At 42.5% G+C, this 17,631-nt stretch overlaps 1 non-coding gene across 1 annotated transcript; it reads left to right on the plus strand.

Annotated features, from left to right (window-relative positions):
- Positions 1-369: 369 nt before the first annotated feature.
- Positions 370-477, plus strand: LOC138840625 (U6 spliceosomal RNA). The gene has a single exon (XR_011376176.1). It is a non-coding gene; the product is annotated as a U6 spliceosomal RNA (small nuclear RNA).
- Positions 478-17,631: the final 17,154 nt, after the last annotated feature.

A 17,631-nucleotide genomic window follows, 5' to 3' on the forward strand; every position in this document is an offset into this window, starting at 1 on the left:
GTGTGCACGCGCGCTCATGTGTGCATGCTCGCACACATGCTCACGCTCATGTACACATGCATACTGGTACTGAGGCTTGAACTCAGGACCTAGCTACTGTCCCTAAGCATTTCTGCTCAAGGCTGACACTGTACCACTTGAGCCACAGAAACACTTTTGGCTTTTAGATGGTTAATTGGAGATGAGACTCATGAACTTTCCTGCTTGGGCTGCCTTTGAACCATGGCCCTCAGATCTCAGTGTGAGCCACTGGTACTGGGTAAAAGAAATCATCTTCAAAGCAGAGGGCAAGCTTCACCAAGCTCTAAGTCTACTAATTCTTTGATCCTGGACTTCCAAGGCTCTGCAACAATAAGAAATAAAGCTGTTGTGCTGGCTTTGGCAGCACATATACTAAAAATTGGAACAATACAGAGAAGATTAGCATGGCCCCTGCACAAGGATGGCACGCAAATTCGTGAAGCGTTCCTTATTTTTACTTCATTCATTTTGTCATAAAGAAGCTCTTGCCCTTTAAAATTAAGTATGATGTTAAAATAAATAAATCTTTGGGGCTGGGAAGGTGGCTCAGTGGTAGAGCGCTTGCCTTGCATGCCTGAGGCCCTGAGTTCGACTCCTCAGCACCACATAAGCATAGAGAAAAAAGCCAGAAGTGACACTGTGGCTCAAGTGGTAGAGCGCTAGCCTTGAGCTGAAGAGCTGAGGGACAATGCCCAGGCCCAGAGTTCAGGCCCCATGACCGGGCCCCCCCCCCCCAAAAATAAATCTTTGGAATATATTTGTATGGCCAAATGTCCACTCACATTTGCATAGTCATTTCTGTGCCATGACTTTAACTCTTGTAAGATATTTCCAAATAAATTAAGACATCATTTTCTTTTTTTTGAGGGGGGGTCCAGTCATGGGGCCTGAACTCTGGGTCTGGGCGCTATCCCTCAGCTCTTCAGCTCAAGGATAGCGCTCTACCACTTGAGCCACAGCACCACTTCTGGCTTTTTTCTGTTTGCTTATGTGGTGCTGAGGAGTCAAACCCAGGGCCTCAGGCATGCAAAGCAAGTGCTCTACCACTGAGCCACCTTCCCAGTCCCAGACATCTTTTTTCTAAAAAAAAAAGAAAAGAAAAGAAATAAAGCTGCCTTGTTTATCAATTACTCATGTAATGTTATATTTATTATAGTAGCATTAGAAGACTGGGAGAGCTTCCTAGGAGTCATCTTTAGGTCAGCCTTACTTAGTGATCAATAAATATTTACTGTGTGAAACAGGTTGTTTAAAACCCTGGAGGCATTATAAAGTTTCTATCCTTTGCTGAGGTTGTAGTGGTTGAGGCCTACACTCAAAGTTCAGGCAGTTAACAGATCTGCTGTGACTTTTACTTTTTGTATCTACAGAGTCTAACCATCAACAGGAAGGAGTAGACAGATGGTGCCTCTCTAGTCTTTTCTTAGATTCTTTTTTCGTTGTTGTTGGTCGTGGGGCCTGAACTCTGGGCCTGGGCACTGTCCCTCAACTCTTCAGCTCAAGATTAGTGCTCTACCACTTGAGCCAGAGTTCCACTTCTAGCTTTTTCTGCTTATGTGGTGCTGAGGAATAGAACCCAGGGTCTCATGCATGCAAGGCAAGTACTCTACCTCTGAGCCACCTTCCCAGCCCTTTTCTTAGATTCTTAATCCTACATATACACACAAACTTCCACGTCCCCACCACCACCCCACAGCACTGCCTGGCCCCAAAATAACATGTCAGCCTGTTTAATATTTTCTACAGTGGTCTCATTCTCCAGATGGCCACTTCAAATTTTTGGCTGGTCTCTGACTTACCCAGCCAGTATCAACCAGCATTACAGCTTCAAATAGCTATAATATTGACCTTTGGGTTTTTTGATACTGGTCACCATTACTTTCAACAATGTCCCTGGACATTTGTATTTCATCAGGGCTCCAAATCTAGACAGTCACCTCCAGCCAGCAACAAGGGTTGATGGTCTTCATAAATAGTGCCCTCCCCCCGCAGTTTGGGTAGGTGGGAAAGGGGAAATAGATGGAAAGAAGACTCGAGTTAAAAAGATCTCAATGAGCCAGGCATCAGTGGCTCATGCGTGCAATTCTAGCTACTCAGGAGGCTGAGGTCTGAAGATCATGGTTCAAAGCCAGCCCAGGCAGGAAAGTCCATGAAACTCTTATCTCCAATTAACCACAGAAAACCAGAAGTGGTGCTGTGACTCAAGTGGTAGAGCACTTGCCTTGAGCTGAAGAGCTCAGGGACAGCACCCAGGCCCAGAGTTCAAGCTCCACGACTGAAAAAAAAAAAAGAAAGTAACCAGTTCAAAAGGGCTGGAGGCATGGCTCAGCAACAGAGTGCCTGCCTATCAAACACATGGCACTGAGTTTCAAACCCAGCATTGTAACAACAACAACAATAATAATAATAATAATAATAATAATTGCTATTATCCTTGGCATTATATCAGAGCATAAAAAGAACTGGGGACATGACTCAAGCAGGAGAGACTTTCCTAGCAAGCACAAAACCCAAGTCTAGTCTGACCTACTTAAAAAGTTCCTCTCCCAAAATAAAATCTTTGTATTTTACCCTAGTTTAATTCTGTGATTTAGTGTAGATATGGGTTAGAAATACAACCAGGCTTCAGGACAATGTTTAAGTAACTAGCTATTCTCTCATATGAGTGTACAATTTCAGACTAAATGTTCTTTTTTATTTCTTTTCATTTTATTTTATTTTTTAGTCAGACATGGGGCCTGATCTCTGGGCCTGGGCGCTGTCTCTCAGCTCTTCAGCTCAAGGCTAGCACTCTACCACTTGAGCCACAGCACCACTTCCAGCTTTTCTGCTTATGTGGTGCTGAGGAATCGAACCCAGGGCCTCATGCATGCAAGGCAAGCACTCTACCACTGAGCCACCTTCTCAGCCCCCTCAGACTAAATGTTCTAACAGTGTGATTACACTGTCTGTGGAATTTAATAAACGAATCATATTTTCAGACATGGAAGAAATGAGTGTACAATCTAAGAATTACATTTTTAATAAATTAATTGTGAATGGGTAATTAAAAATTAACTTCCCAGTATAAAATTGTGGGCTGGGAATGTGGCTTAGTGGCAGAGTTCTTGCCTACCATGTATGAGGCCCTGGGTTCAATTCCTGTATACCATATAATAAATAAATAAATAAATAAATTGCAAGACTAAAACATATCCATGCGTTTATTGCATACAGCATAAGGTTTTGAAGAATCATCGCATAGTGAATTAACTAAACCTAGTTAATCAGCGTGTGTATTACCTCATTTTGTAGTGAAAACTTACAGCATCTACTCTCTTAGCCTTTCTCAAACATAAAATATTCATGTCTCTCTCCCGGTACTGCTATACAAAGTCAGAATAAAATATTACTGTCTCAAGCCATGCCTTGGATTTTCTAGTATTTCTCAAAAGGGCTGGTGCTGTACTGAGACCACCCTAAAAGGCTTTTTGGGTCCGGTCGTGGGGCCTGAACTCTGGGCCTGGGTGCTGTCCCTCAGCTCTTCAGCTCAAGGCTAGTACTCTACCACTTGAGCCACAGTGCCACTTCCGGCTTTTTTTTTTCTGCTTATGTGGTGCTGAGGAATCGAACCCAGGGCCTCATGCATGCCAGGCAAGCGCTCTACCACTGAGCCATCTTCCCAGCCCCCTAAAAGGCTTTTTATCTCTTGAAAACCACCATTGAGTATTCTTTCCAATGAGGAATAAATATACCTCTCTGCATAAAGAATCAAACAGGTGTACAGGACTAACTTTCAACTGAATGCTTCAATATCATATTTCTCCAATGCCTTACATCATACCTTTGAAAACATACAAGTAGGTCATTGTCTTGTGCAGCCTTGACAACATTTATGTTTCGGTTCTACTTTAGAGTGGTCATATGACTGGCTTTCCCTGAGCTCACTAATCCTTAAGATGACTCAGTAAGGTACGTAGGGGAGGGGCAGATCTCCATTTTGTATTTGAGGAAAATTTAAAAGATGCAGATATGGAAGTGGCGCTGTAGCTCAAGTGGTAGAGCGCTCGCCTTGAGTTGAAGAGCTGAGGGACAACGCCCAGGCCCAGAGTTCAAGCCCCACGACAAAAAAAAAAAAAAACCAAAACTATATAGAGCACTCAGAACCTCGGCGATTTAAAAAAAAAAAAACCATTATTGTTGGGGCTGGGAAGGTGGCTCAGTGGTAGAGCGCTTGCCTTGCAAGCCTGAGGCCCTGGGTTCGATTCCTCAGCACCATATAAGAAAAAAGAAAAAAGCCGGAAGTGGCGCTGTAGCTCAAGTGGTAGAGCGCTAGCCTTGAGCTTTAGAGCTGAGGGACAGCGCCCAGGCCCAGAGTTCAGGCCCCACAACCGGACCCAAAATAAATAAATAAATAAATAAAAGATGCAGATATAAAGAGTTAGTGTTGGAACCAAAACTTGAAATCAGGTTTTCTGATTCTCTAATTTAGCCTCTTGCTCCTGTAAAAAACAAGTTCTGATATGAAGATGATAATGATAAGAACAAGTTATAATAAGCATAATAATTTCACAAAATGTAAAATGTTAGTCTTTCAACTTTCTTGACTTCTGCAAAGATAGCCTTAAAAAACCCCAGAAAAATAAATGTCAACTATATTCCTGTCAAAGTGAAGTCGAGGTTCTGCGTGAAAACAACAAACTCCAAAATATGTCATTCAGCAAACACAAGTATTTTTAATTTGCATATTACCAAAGAACGTTAGCAAGAGGACTCTGCTCATCACTGACATCTAAAGTCCCAGACTTGGGTTGAGAATGTGGCTTAGTGGTAGAGTGCTTGCCTAGCATGCATGAAACCCTAGATTCAATTTCCCAGTACCACATACACCAAAAAAGCTGAAAGTGGCACTGTGGCTCAAGTAGTAGAGTGCTAGCCTTAAGCAAAGAAGCTCAGGAACAGTGTCCAGGCCCGAGTTCAAGACTCCATGACTGGCAATAAGTAAATAAATAAATAGTCCCAGGCTTATGGAAGATCCCTCTTTTTTTTTTTTTTTTTTTTTTTTTGGCCAGTCATGGGGCTTGAACTCAGGGCCTGGGCACTTGTCCCTGAGCTTCAAGGCTAGCACTCTACCACTTGAGCCACAGCACCACTTCTGGCTTTTTCTGTGTATGTACTACTGAGGAACCAAACTCAGGGCTTCATGCATGCTAGGCAAGCACTCTAAGCCACATTCTCAGCCCTGGAGGATCTATCTTAGCCCTCCCTTTTTGGCAATGCTGGTGTTTGAACTCAGGATCATACACTTGCTAGGCACATACATCCCACACAGAGGCGCACTTGAGCCATGCTCTGCCTACTTTCAGGCTTCCCATACTTGCTGGAATCATAGACATGTGTTGTACTACTATGTCCTTTCATGCTTTGTGGTGATGGAGGCCTATGGATTTTTTTGCCTGGGCTGGCCTGGAACTTGGATTCTCCTGATCTCAGTCTTCCACATAGCTAAAATTACAGTCATGAGCCACTGGTACCCAGCTTCACACTTTTAGGATCAACTCAACTGTGGCTTTTAAAACTTCTGGCCAACCCGGGCACTGGTGGCTAACAACTGTAATCCTAGCTACTTAGAAGGCTAAGATTGGAGAATAGTGGTTTGAAGGCAGCCCAGCCAGAAAAGTCCTCATAACACTATTATCTCCAATTAACCACTCAAAAACCGTATGTGATGCTGTGGCTCAAGTGGTAGAGCACTCAACCTTGAGCTGAATTGCTCAGAGACAGCACCCGGGCCCCACAATCAACAACAACAAAAAAAACTGCCTTTATACAGGCTTCTTTGAACTCATGGTAGGCAGAGATGTGTAATCCTATTCTGTGAGAAAAAATATGAATATCTAATGAAAAATACGACTATCACTACTATCTCATACATTCATTTTTTTTCTCTCAGTATCTGATTTTATTCAACCAATAAATCTTAGGCACCCACTGATGTGTCAGGCACTTTCCTAGGCAATCAAGGAAGGGGGTGACATCTGCTTAATAGATAGGGTAACCTGTCAAACACAGAAATACAGAGCACATCACACAGTAATAGTAATAGAAGAACAAAACTAGGGAAGGGAAGCTGTGATGTGAAGGCTTCACTTGAGCAGGGAGCATTCCAGCACAGGTCTAAAAAAGGTAAGAAAATGAATCATGTGCACAGGGTAAAGGGAAAAGTTAAGCTGGAAGCCTGTGGCTCATGCCTGGAATCCTAGCTACTCAAGAAGCTGAGGGGCTGGGAAGGTGGCTCAGTGGTAGAGTGCTTGCCTAGCATGCATGAAGCCCTGGGTTTGATTCTTCAATACCACAGAACAGAAAAAGCCAGAAGTGGCACTGTGGCTCAAGTGGTAGAGTGCTAGCCTTGAGCAAAAGAACTCAAGGACAGTGCCCAGGCCCTGAGTTCAAGCCCCAGGATTGGTGGGGAAAATAAAGAATAAGATGCTGAGATCTAAGGATCACAATTCAAAGCTAGCCTGGGTAGAGAAGTCTTTGAGACTCTTATCTCCAGCTAACCACCAAAAAGTCTGAAGTAAAGGGGTAGCTCAAGTAGTAGAATATGAGCACTGAGTGAAAAAGCCAAGTCAGAGTATGAGGCTCTGAGTTCAAGCCCCATTACTGGCCCCCAAAAAGAGAAAGAGAAAAGCTAAATGCAGGCCCAGGTGTAGTCACTTAGTAAGAGCCATAAGAGCAAGGGAGTTGAGGGCAGTAAGGCAGTGGAAGAAGGGGTTCAGCTAGGTCCTCTGGCCACTGCAGGATGCCCACTTTTACTCTGTGTAAACTGGACGTCTTCTGGTGGCAAGGTGGGGATTTGGGAAAACAGGTTGTCCACATTCTTCACTGCTTGCAATCTGTGTGATATAATAATACAGGTCCCCCAAAGCCCTGTTGTCAAATCGGTGGCTGCTAAGGGAAGGAGATGGTCGCTAGAGTTCTTAGGCACCTCCTGCAGCCATAGGCACTATTCTTTTTGCTAGTTTGAGGTCACAGAGAAATGAGTCAAGGTGTAACCACTCTCTAAACCAAGCAAGGTAAATACACATATGGAACCTGAGCTTCACAACACTGGGAGACAAAAACTAAGTCTCCATTCATGAGGAATACACAATACTCAGGATATCTGATTGCTGACAAATACTCACTGACCTCTCCCTTGAACAGGAGATGGTTTTTCATTACTTTTTTTGTCTGAGGTTTGAACTCAGGGCCTCATACTATCCTTGAGTGCTTTTGTGTGATGGTGGCACTCTACCACTTTGAGCCACAGTGTCACTTTCAGTTTTCTGGTGGTTAATTAGAGATAAGAATCTCATGGACTTTCCTGCCAGGACTGCTTTTGAATATGGATCCTCAGAGCTGAGCCTCCTGAGTAGCTAGGATTACAGATGTGAGCCACCAGTACCTGGCTTCATTACTTGATATATTATTTTTGACATTTTTATTAGCATTTATTAATTGTATAAACAAGGAGGTTTCATTGTAACATCTCTACAAATGTATACATTATGCAAGCCTCTCAATAAATGAATCCCCTCTACCATTCTTCTTTACCACCTCTTTCCTTTACTTCATATTTATATATGTATATTGTCTGTTGTGGGGCTTGAACTCTGGGCCTAGGTACCCTGAGCAATTCAGCTCAAGTAAACGTTCCACCACATGAGCCACAGTGCCTCTTCCGGTTTTATGGTGGTTAAGTGGAGATAAGAATCTCACAAACTTTCCTGCTCAGGCTGGCTTTGAACTGCGATCCTCAATTTTAGCCTCCTGAGAAGCAAGGATTATAGTTGTGAGCTACCATCACCCAGCTTTTATATATTCTTAATTGAGATATAAGACTATGATCCTATTTCTAAAGAACCCTAGAAACTCCACCCCCAAGCATCTAGAGTTGATCAATAACTTAGACAAAATCAACTCACAAGAATCAGTAGCTTAGCAGCTAGGAATAATTTGCTTAGTGGTAGAGTGCTTGCCTAGCATTCATGAAGCCCTGAGTTTGATTCCTCAGTACCACATAAACAGAAAAAACTGAAAGTGGTGTTGTGGCTCAAGTGGTAGAGTGCTAGCCTTGAGCAAAAGAAGGTCAGGGACAGTGCCTAGGCCCTGAGTTCAAAACCCAGGACTGGCAAAAAAAAAAATCAGCTTTAGCCGGATGCTGGTGGCTCATGCCTATAATCTTAGTGACTCAGGAGGCTGAGATCTGAGGAATGCAGTTCAAAGCCAGCCCAAACAGGAAAGCCTGTGAGACTCTTATTTCCAATTAACCACCAGAAAATAGAAAGGATCACTGTGGGTCAAAGTGGTAGAGTACTAGCCTTGAGCAAAAGAGCTCAGGAGCAGTGCCCAGCCTCCCAGATCAAGCCCCATGACCAACAAAAAAAAAGTCTAGTAGCTTTTCTCTACACCAAGAATGTGCAAACAGAGAGAAAGGTCAGGAAAACCATTCCATTTACAATAGACTAAAAAAATAACATTTAGGAAAAAAAAAAAAACCTAGCCAAGAAAGTAAAGAACCTCTACAAAAACTATAAAACTATAAAAATCTGAAGAAATCAAAGAAGACACTAGGAAATGGACATTTTCTCATGTTCATGGATTGGCAGAATTAATATCTTAAAAATGGCCATATTGGCTTGGAATGTGGCTTAGTGATAGAGTGCTTGCCTAGCATGCATGAAGCCCTGGATTCGATTCCTCAGTTCTACATAAACAGAAAAAGCCAGAAGTGGTGCTGTGGCTCAATGGTGGAGTGCTAGCCTTGAGCACAGAGTGGCTCAGGGACAGTGCCCAGGCCCTGAGTTCAAGCCTCAGAACCAGCAAAAAAAATGGCCATACTGCTAAAGGCAATCTACAAATTCAGTGCAATATCCATCAAAATCCCAATGTCATTCTTTGCTGAGTCCGAGAAAAAATTATTCAAGTTGGGTGCCGGTGGCTCACACCTATAATCCTAGCTACTCAGGAGGCTGAGATCTGAGGATCACAGTTCAAAGCCAGCCTGGGAATGAAAGTCTGTTAAACTCTTCTCTCCAATTAACCACTAGAAAAGCAGAAGTGTTGCTATGGCTCAGGTGGTAGAGCACTCGCCTTGAGCTGAAGTGCTCAGGGACAGTGCCCAGGCACAGAATTCAAGTTCTACAACCGACAAAAATTTTTTTAAATGATTCAAACGTTCATATGAAACCACAAAGACCCTGAATAGCCAAGAAAATTTGGGCAAAACAAAAAGCAGTGCTGGAGGTATCATAATTCCAGACCTCACACTTTACTACAGAGTTATAATTAAAAAAAAAAAAAAAAAGTTTGGCACTTGCATTAAAGCAGGCCTGAAAACCAATGGAATAGACTATAAGACCCAGAAATGAACCCATATACTTACATTCATCTAATATTTGACAAGGGAGCCCAAAATATATGTTGAATAAATGACAGCCTCTTCAACAAATGGCACTGGGAAACTGGACATCTATATGTAGAAGACTAAAATTGGATCCATGTCTGTCACCTTGCACTAACATCAACTCAAAATGGATCAAAGACCTGAAACCTTGAAAATACTACAAGATGGAACCAGGGAAATATTAACTTAATGGCATAGGCAGAACCTTTCTGAGGAGAGTTCCAAGGGCTCAGAAAATAGGAAAGATACTTGACAGAATTGCATCAAACTAAAAAGGTTTCGCACAGCAAAAGACATGTGTACTAGGCTAAAAAGACAACCTACAGCTATACACCTGACAAGGGCCTATTATCTAGAATAAACAAGGAGCTCAAAAAACCAATTCCTTCCAAAATTTAATAATCCAGTTAGGGGCTGGGAAGGTGGCTCAGTGGTAGAGTGCTTGCCTTACATGCATGAGGCCCTGGGTTTGATTCCTCAGCACCACATAAACAGAAAAAAAAAATGGAAGTGGTGCTGTAGCTCAAGTGGTAGGTAGAATGCTAGCCTTGAGCTGAAAAGCTGAAGGACAGCGCCCAGGCCCAGAGTTCAAGCCCCATGACCTGGGAAAAAAAACAATCCAGTTAGTATATAAGCAAAGGACTTAGAGACATCTCAGAAGAAGTAAAAATGATCAATAAACACACAAGGAAATGCTTAACATCCCTGGTCATAATGGAAATGAAACTCAAAACAACTCTGAAATTCCATCTCACCTCAGTAAGATTGGCTACCTGTTTTGTTTACCAAAATGAATGCTAGGAAGTAGAAACATGTTTTGGGGGATGGGAATGAGGGGCACACAAGTAAGTGGAGGGAGGAATGGTGAACAAATGCAGTCATTATATTTAATATACATTATGCAAAATTGAACCACATAACTTGAGGGTAGGGATGGGACAGGAAAAAGTGGGGAGAATAATGAGGGGTGACATTGATCAAGATGCATTATACTTATAACTTGACTTATGGAATTGTAACCTCTTTATACAACTACTTGTTTTGTTTTGTTTTTGTCGGTCTTAGGGATTAAACTCTGGGTCTGGGCGCTGTTCCTCAGTTCTTCAGCTCCAGGCAAGTGCTCTACCACTTGAGCTACAGCGCCACTTCCAGTTTTCTCAGTGGTTTACTAGAGATAAGAGTCATGGACTTTCCTGCCCCAGCTGGCTTTGAATTGCGATCCTCAGATCTCAGCCTCCTGAGTAGCTAGGATTATAGGTGTGAGCCACCAGCACCTGGCTATACAACTACTTAATAACTTTTTTTTTAAAAAAAGATTTTTGCTGGGAGATACAACCTACACAAACAAAAAGATTTTTAATGAAAAAATATGTTCTGGGCTGGGAATGTGGTTTAGTGGTAGAGTGCTTGCCTAACATGCATGAAGCCCTGGGTTCGATTCCTCAGTACCACATAAACAGAAAAAGCTGGAAGTGGTACTGTGGCTCATGTGGTAGAGTGCTAGCCTTGAGCAAAAGAAGCTCAAGGACAGTGCCCAGGCCCAGATTTCAAGCCCCAGGACTGGCAAAAAAAAAAAAAAAAATATATATATATATATATATATATATATATATATATATATATATATATATATATATATAGTCTATTAAAAACAAAGATAGGCTGGGAGTATTGTTCAAGTGGTAGAACACTTTGCTAGCAAGCCCAAGCAGCTCCATTACAACCAGAGAGAGAGAGAGAGAGAGAGAGAGAGAGAGAAGGAGGAGGAGGAAGAAGAGAAAGAGGAGGAGGAGGAGGAGGAGGAGGAGGAGGAGGAGGAGGAGGAGGAGGAGGAGGAGGAGGAGGAGGAGGAGGAGGAGGAGGAGGAGAGAAAAGGAAATGGAATCAGGAAGTATAATTGAATGGCTTCAATTTCTTGACAAAGTAATTGGTAAGAAGTGGTTTCTTTCAGAAAAGCCAAGAGAGAATTTCATTGATATAGAACCTACTCTTAACGAAGACATTGTGCACACTGGTGAAGTGACAATAAAATATTTAGAAGACTGCATAAACTAAATTGATAAAGCAGTGGCAGAACTGTCTAATTTTGGAAGCTTTAATAAAAGAGTGTGAAATATACAGTAAGGTGACTAGTTAATAATAATGTATTGTATATTTCAAAACTAAGAGAATATTTCAAATGTCTCACTATGAAAGAATTACAATATATATCCAATAGCTTGATGTAATCATTCCACATTGAATACATATGTCAAAGTATATTTTGCCTCATAAATAAGATCAGGAGTGGTAGCATGCACCTGTCATTCCAGTGAGATGGAGGTTGAAACAGGAATATCATTGAGCCCAAGAATTCCAGGACAACATAATAAATCTCTGTTTCAGAAAAGACAGTGCTATTAATTATAGTCACCATGCTATATATTAGATTCTTAGATGTTGTTTTTTAAAAGTTGTAAAGCAGGGCTGGGAATGTGGTTTAGTGGTAGAGTGCTTGCCTAGCATGCGTGAAACTCTAGGTTCTATTCCTCAGTACCACTTAAACAGAAAAAGCCAGAAGAGGCGCTGTGGCTCAAATGGTAGAGTGCTAGCCTTGAGCAAAGGAAGCTCAGGAACAAGTGCCCAGGCTCTGAGTTTAAGCCCCAGGACTGGCAAAAAAAAAAAAAAAAAAAAAAAAAAAAAAGGTTGTAAAGTAGCATGAATAGTATGCTAATATATTTTGTCAGTTGTGGGGCCTGAACTCTGAGCCTGGGCGCTGTCCCTCAACTCTTCAGCCCAAGGCTAGCGCTCTACCAGTTGAGTCACAGTACCACTTCCCGCTTTTTCTGCTTACGTAGTGCTGAGGAATCGAACCCATGGCCTCATGCATGCAAAGCAAGCACTCTACCACTGAGCCACCTTCCCAGTCCAATATGCTAATAGTTGCATGTTGCTAATTCTCCAAAAATAATGCCTTTAAAATACTTTATTTGGCCAGGCATGATGGATCATATCAGTCTGTAATCCTAGTTACTTGAGAGACAGAAACAATTCTGTGTGTTTGTATTGGTCGTGTGTGTGTGTGTGTGTGTGTGTGTGTGTGTGTGTGTGTGTGTGTGTGTGTGTGTGTGTGTGTGTGTGTGTGTGTGTGTGTGGTTAACTGGGGATAGAAGTCACACTGACTTACCTGACCAGGCTGGTTTTGAACCATTACCCTCAGATCTTAGCCTTCTGAGTAGCTAGGATTACAAGCATGAGCCACTGGCATATGGCTAAACAAAATCTTTTTCAGCTGAGCAATTTTCCATGTGATAAAATATAGCAATATAATGAGCATTTGGGCTTCTAATATTCAATGATTGTGAACAAAGATAATGTGTTTTTTTTAACACATACTCATTCTTTGGGGGCGGGGGGGAAGTCCTTGGTTTTTAACTCAGAGCCTAGGTATTGTCCCTGAATATCTTTGTGCTCAAGGCTAGTGCTCTACCACTTGAACCACAGTGCCACTTCTGGCTTTTTTTGCCAGTCCTGGGGCTTAAACTCAGGGTCTGGGCACACTGTCCCTAGCTTCTTTTGCTCAAGGCTAGCATGCTACCACTTGAGCCACAGTGCCCACTTTCGGCTTTTTCTGTATATGTGGTTCTGAGGAATTGAACCCAGGGCTTCATGCATGCTAGGCAAGCACTTTACCACTAAGCCACATTCCCCACCCAAATTCTGGCTTTTTTTAGTAGTTTATTGGAGATAAGAGTCTCATGGGGACTTTTCTGTCTGGGCTGGCTTTGAACCACAATCCTCAGGTGTCAGCCTCTTAACTAGCTAGGATTACAGGTGTAAGCCACCAGTACCCAGCTCGCATGCTTTACTGTTCAAGACAGTAGCAGAACTTGTTTCCCTCTTAACCACCCTATTTCCCTGGCATGGATACAGATTTGGTAGATGAGCACTGATTGGTAATAAGGTGGTACATATGATGTATTCTGCACTATGTACATTATCAATGTGATGACTTAACTAGAGATGTTACTGGTTTGTTTGTCTGGCTTCTAAGCCCTCCTTTCCTCTATGACAGCTCTTGAACTGGTTTCAATTGTTCCATTGTCAACCTCCCAAAGACTCAAAAGGTACTGGGATTTATGGGAACCAGATCAAGAAATATAATATCCCAGAGTACATGGGCAATATGGTTGCTTCTAAAAGGGAAGAGGGCTGGGTGCCAGTAGCTTATGCCTGTAATACTAGGTACTCAGGAGACTGAGATCTGAGAATTGCCAGCCTGCGAAGAAAAGTCCTTGAGACTCTTATGGCCAATTAACCATTCAAAAACTGGAAGTGGTGTTGTGTCTCAAGTAGTAGAGCACTAGCCTTGAGCACAAAGAAGCTCAAGGACAGCACTCAGGCCCTAAGTTCAAGCCCCATAATCAACAATAAAATAAAATAAAATAAAATGGAGGTGGTCCTCTCCTCACAAATGGAAAAAGAAAAAGAAAGAACTCACAAATAATCCAAAGCAAACTTCAGAACCAAACACACACACGCACACACACACACACACACACACACACACACACACACACACAATTGTTATAGCAGTAATGCTTTGGCCTTGAGAATCTGGTTGGCACAGCAACAGCTTAAGGACCTTGGCAGTAGGCAGGGCAACCACACTGTGTTTTAAATGAACAGAGAACCACAGCCCAGTAGACCATTTTAGCTTTAGAAATGTCAGAAGGCACACCAAAGGATTACTGGAAAATAAACACAGAGAAGACTTAAAATCTTAGCAGTCAATCTTAGACTACTGAAAGGAAAAAGAAGGTTGTACCTCCAAAGATATTACTAAGCCTAAAATTAATGTTTATAAACATAGATTATTGTATCTATCTGTCATAACTATATTTATTGCTTATTTATTCAAAAAATCTAATATATATTTAAGGCATACACTTGACATTTTAATATGAGACTTGGAAAGAGAAGGAGAATACTTTTCAGGTATTAGGTCCATGGAGGTAGTTCACACTCAATTTTTTTTTGCCAGTCCTGGGACTTGAACTCAGGGCCTGGGTTCTGTCCCTGAGCTTTTTGGCTCAAGGTTAGCACTCTACCACTTCAGCCACAGAACCACTTCTGGCTTTTTCTGTTTATGCGGTACTGAGGAATCCAACCCAAGGCTTCATGCATGCTAGGCAAGCTCTACCATTAAGTCGCCTTTCAAGCCCTTCAAACTGCTTTGTAACTGTTACTATGATACCGCAAAACCTAAAGGCCTACGTTAAGAAAATGAATGTTGGGGCTGGGAAGGTGGCTCCAAGTTGGGCACTGGTGACTCATAACTGTATTCCTAGCTACTCAGTAGACTGAGATGTGAAGATCATAACCAGAGTGGGCAGGAAAGTCCATGAGATTCTTTTTTTTTTAATTAATTTATTTTTTTATTGTGAAAATACTGTACAGAGGGGTTATAATTACATGGGCAAGATAAGGAGTACATTTCTTATCAAGCGTTGTAGTCTCCTCCTTTGTTTCCCCTTCCCATCCCTTCTCATCCTCCCCCAGCCCCCCCACCCAATCCTCCCCCCCCCAAAGTTGTAAAATTTATTTTTGACATAACAACTTGTACATCTCATTGTTGCAATGGGTCCACCTGTGTCCCTATTTAAACGATTTGTTTTTCCCCTTCCCCTCCACAAATTATACCGACATCAAATACATCAAAAACAGGGGTTATACTGTGGGGGAAGGACATAAAAAGCAACAAAGAAATAATCTTATAAATATGTTAGAAACAATCGCATGAAAGAAAAAAAAACATTTGAATACATATCTTAGGGTTCATTTCCCTAACATCACCTTATCTGGCCTTTTCTGCTTGACTCAGACATATACTAGATATTGCAAATAAGGGAAACCATGGGACCTATGTTTCTTTGGGCCTGGCTTGTTAGGAAATGGAAAGGCTTGGAAAAAATTATATTAAGTGAAGTAATCCATGAGACTCTTATCTCCAATAAACTACTCAGAAAAGGCTAGAAGTTGTGCAGTGGCTCAAGAATTAGCTTTGAGGCTCTGGGTTCGATAACTCAGTACCACATAAGCAGAAAAAGCCAGAAGTGGCACTGTGTCTCAAGTGGTAGAGCACTAGCCTTGAGCTGAAGAGCTGAGGGACAGAGCCCAAGCCCAGAGTTCAGGACCCACGAATGACAAAAAAGAAAAAAAGGAAAGACGGGAGGGAAGGAGGGAGGGAGGGAGGGAAGAAGGAAGGAAGGAAGGAAGGCAGGCAGGCAGGCAGGCAGGCAGGCAGGCAGGCAGGCAGGCAGGCAGGAAGGCAGGAAGGCAGGAAGGCAGGAAGGAAGGAAGGAAGGAAGGAAGGAAGAAAGGAAGGAAGGAAGGAAGGAAGGTAGGAAGGAAGGAAGGAAGGAAGGTGAAAATCAGGCTGCTTTGGAGGCTGATATATGAGGATCCTGGTTCAAAGCTAGACCAGACCAGGCGCTGGTGGCTCACGCCTGTAGTCCTAGCTACTCAGGAGGCTGAGATCTGAGGATCATGGTTCAAAGCCAGCCCAGGCAGGAAAGTTCGTGAGACTCTTGTCTCCAATTAACCACCAGAAAACCGAAGTGGCATTGTGGCTCAAGTGGTTGAGCCCTAGCCTTGAGCTGAAGAGCTGAGGAACAGCATGCAGATCCAGAGTTCAAGCCCCATGCCAAACAACAACAACAACAACAACAAAAAAGCTAGACCACACAGACAAATCCAAGAGACTCATCTCCATTTAATCAGCAAAAAGTTGGAATTGGAGGTTGGCTCAAGTGGTAGAGCTCCAGTTTTGAGGAAAATGTTAAGGGAGAACACATTTAAGCTCTATTACTCATACAAACAGAAAGAGAGCAAGAGTGAGAGGGAGGGAGAGAGAGGGGGGGAGAGGGATAGAGAAGAAAATCAGCCTCCTAGCTGGGATGGTCATGTTTTAGAGCAGATCCATGCTGTGGTTCTGGCTACCTCTGAAGAAGGTTTTTTTCCTTGGTTTCTTTTAGAGATTTTTGAGGTTGACATTTAAAAGAATTTTATAACTACTTTCCATTTAATTGGTGTCCACTGGCTTACAGCTTGTCAGACTCTCACTGTGGCCACATACCTGAAATGTTATTTCATGGAGACATGAGGAAATTGTCCTGCCAACAATCCAACATCTTGTGTTTTTTAAATTTTCTTTTGTTGTTGTTTTTGTGCAGATCCTGGGGCTGGAAGTGAGGGCCTGGGGTGCTGTTCTTCAGATTCTTTTTCTTTTTGCTCAAGGCAAGTGCTCTACCACTTGAGCAATAGTGCCACTTCCGGCCTTTTCTGAGTAATGTATGAGAAATGAGAGTTTCATGGACTTTCCAGCCTGGGCTGGCTTTGAACTGTGATCCTCAAATCTCAGCCTCTTGAATAGGTAGGATTATAGCTATAAGCCACCAGCACCTAGCTGTTGTCTTTATTTTAAGACAGGTGAAGCCGGGCACCGGTGGCCTGTAATCCTAGCTATTCAGGAGGCTGAGATCTGAGGATCGTGGTTCAAAGCCAGCCTGGGCAAGAAAAGTCCGTGAGACTCTTATCTCCAATAAACCACTCAGAAAACCAGAAGTGTCACTATGGCTCAAGTGGTAGAGCACTCGCCTTGAATTAAAGAGCTCAGGGACAGCACCCAGGCCCAGAGTTCAAGCCCCATGAATAAATAAATAAATAACAGGTGGGTTTCACTGTATATCTCAGCCTAGATTTGAACTTCCTATGTAGCCCAGGATGCCCTCAAACTCACAATCCTCCTGCCACTTCCATCCAAGTATTCAAATTATAGGTATATACTACCATACTTGGCTCATGAAAAGTTATATTTCAGTCAATGCACTGCTTAGAATTTTGTCTCTGTCAGCCACCTTTCTTTGTCACAAGGGTAGTTCTGCATCTTCCCACAAATGCAAAATAGAAGATTTTTAGCAGATCTCACTCTCATGGTACAATCTGATATGGTTGAGAGGCTTCACTGTGGGTTTTAATTATTTACAAATGCCATTTTTTATTAATTTAAAAATGGAGCAGAGATCCTCAGGTAGTTACCTGAGGCCACATGAGTACTCTCTTCTCTTCAATCTTTACTGAGTATTGGGATCCTGTGGCTCTGTCTTTGGTGTGGGAGACTTACAAGGCTTCCTGATGAGCAC

The sequence above is a fragment of the Dipodomys merriami genome, unplaced genomic scaffold, assembly GCF_024711535.1.
Source record: "Dipodomys merriami isolate MVZ:Mamm:240054 unplaced genomic scaffold, mDipMer1.0.p SCAF_3, whole genome shotgun sequence".
Taxonomy (NCBI): domain Eukaryota; kingdom Metazoa; phylum Chordata; class Mammalia; order Rodentia; family Heteromyidae; genus Dipodomys; species Dipodomys merriami.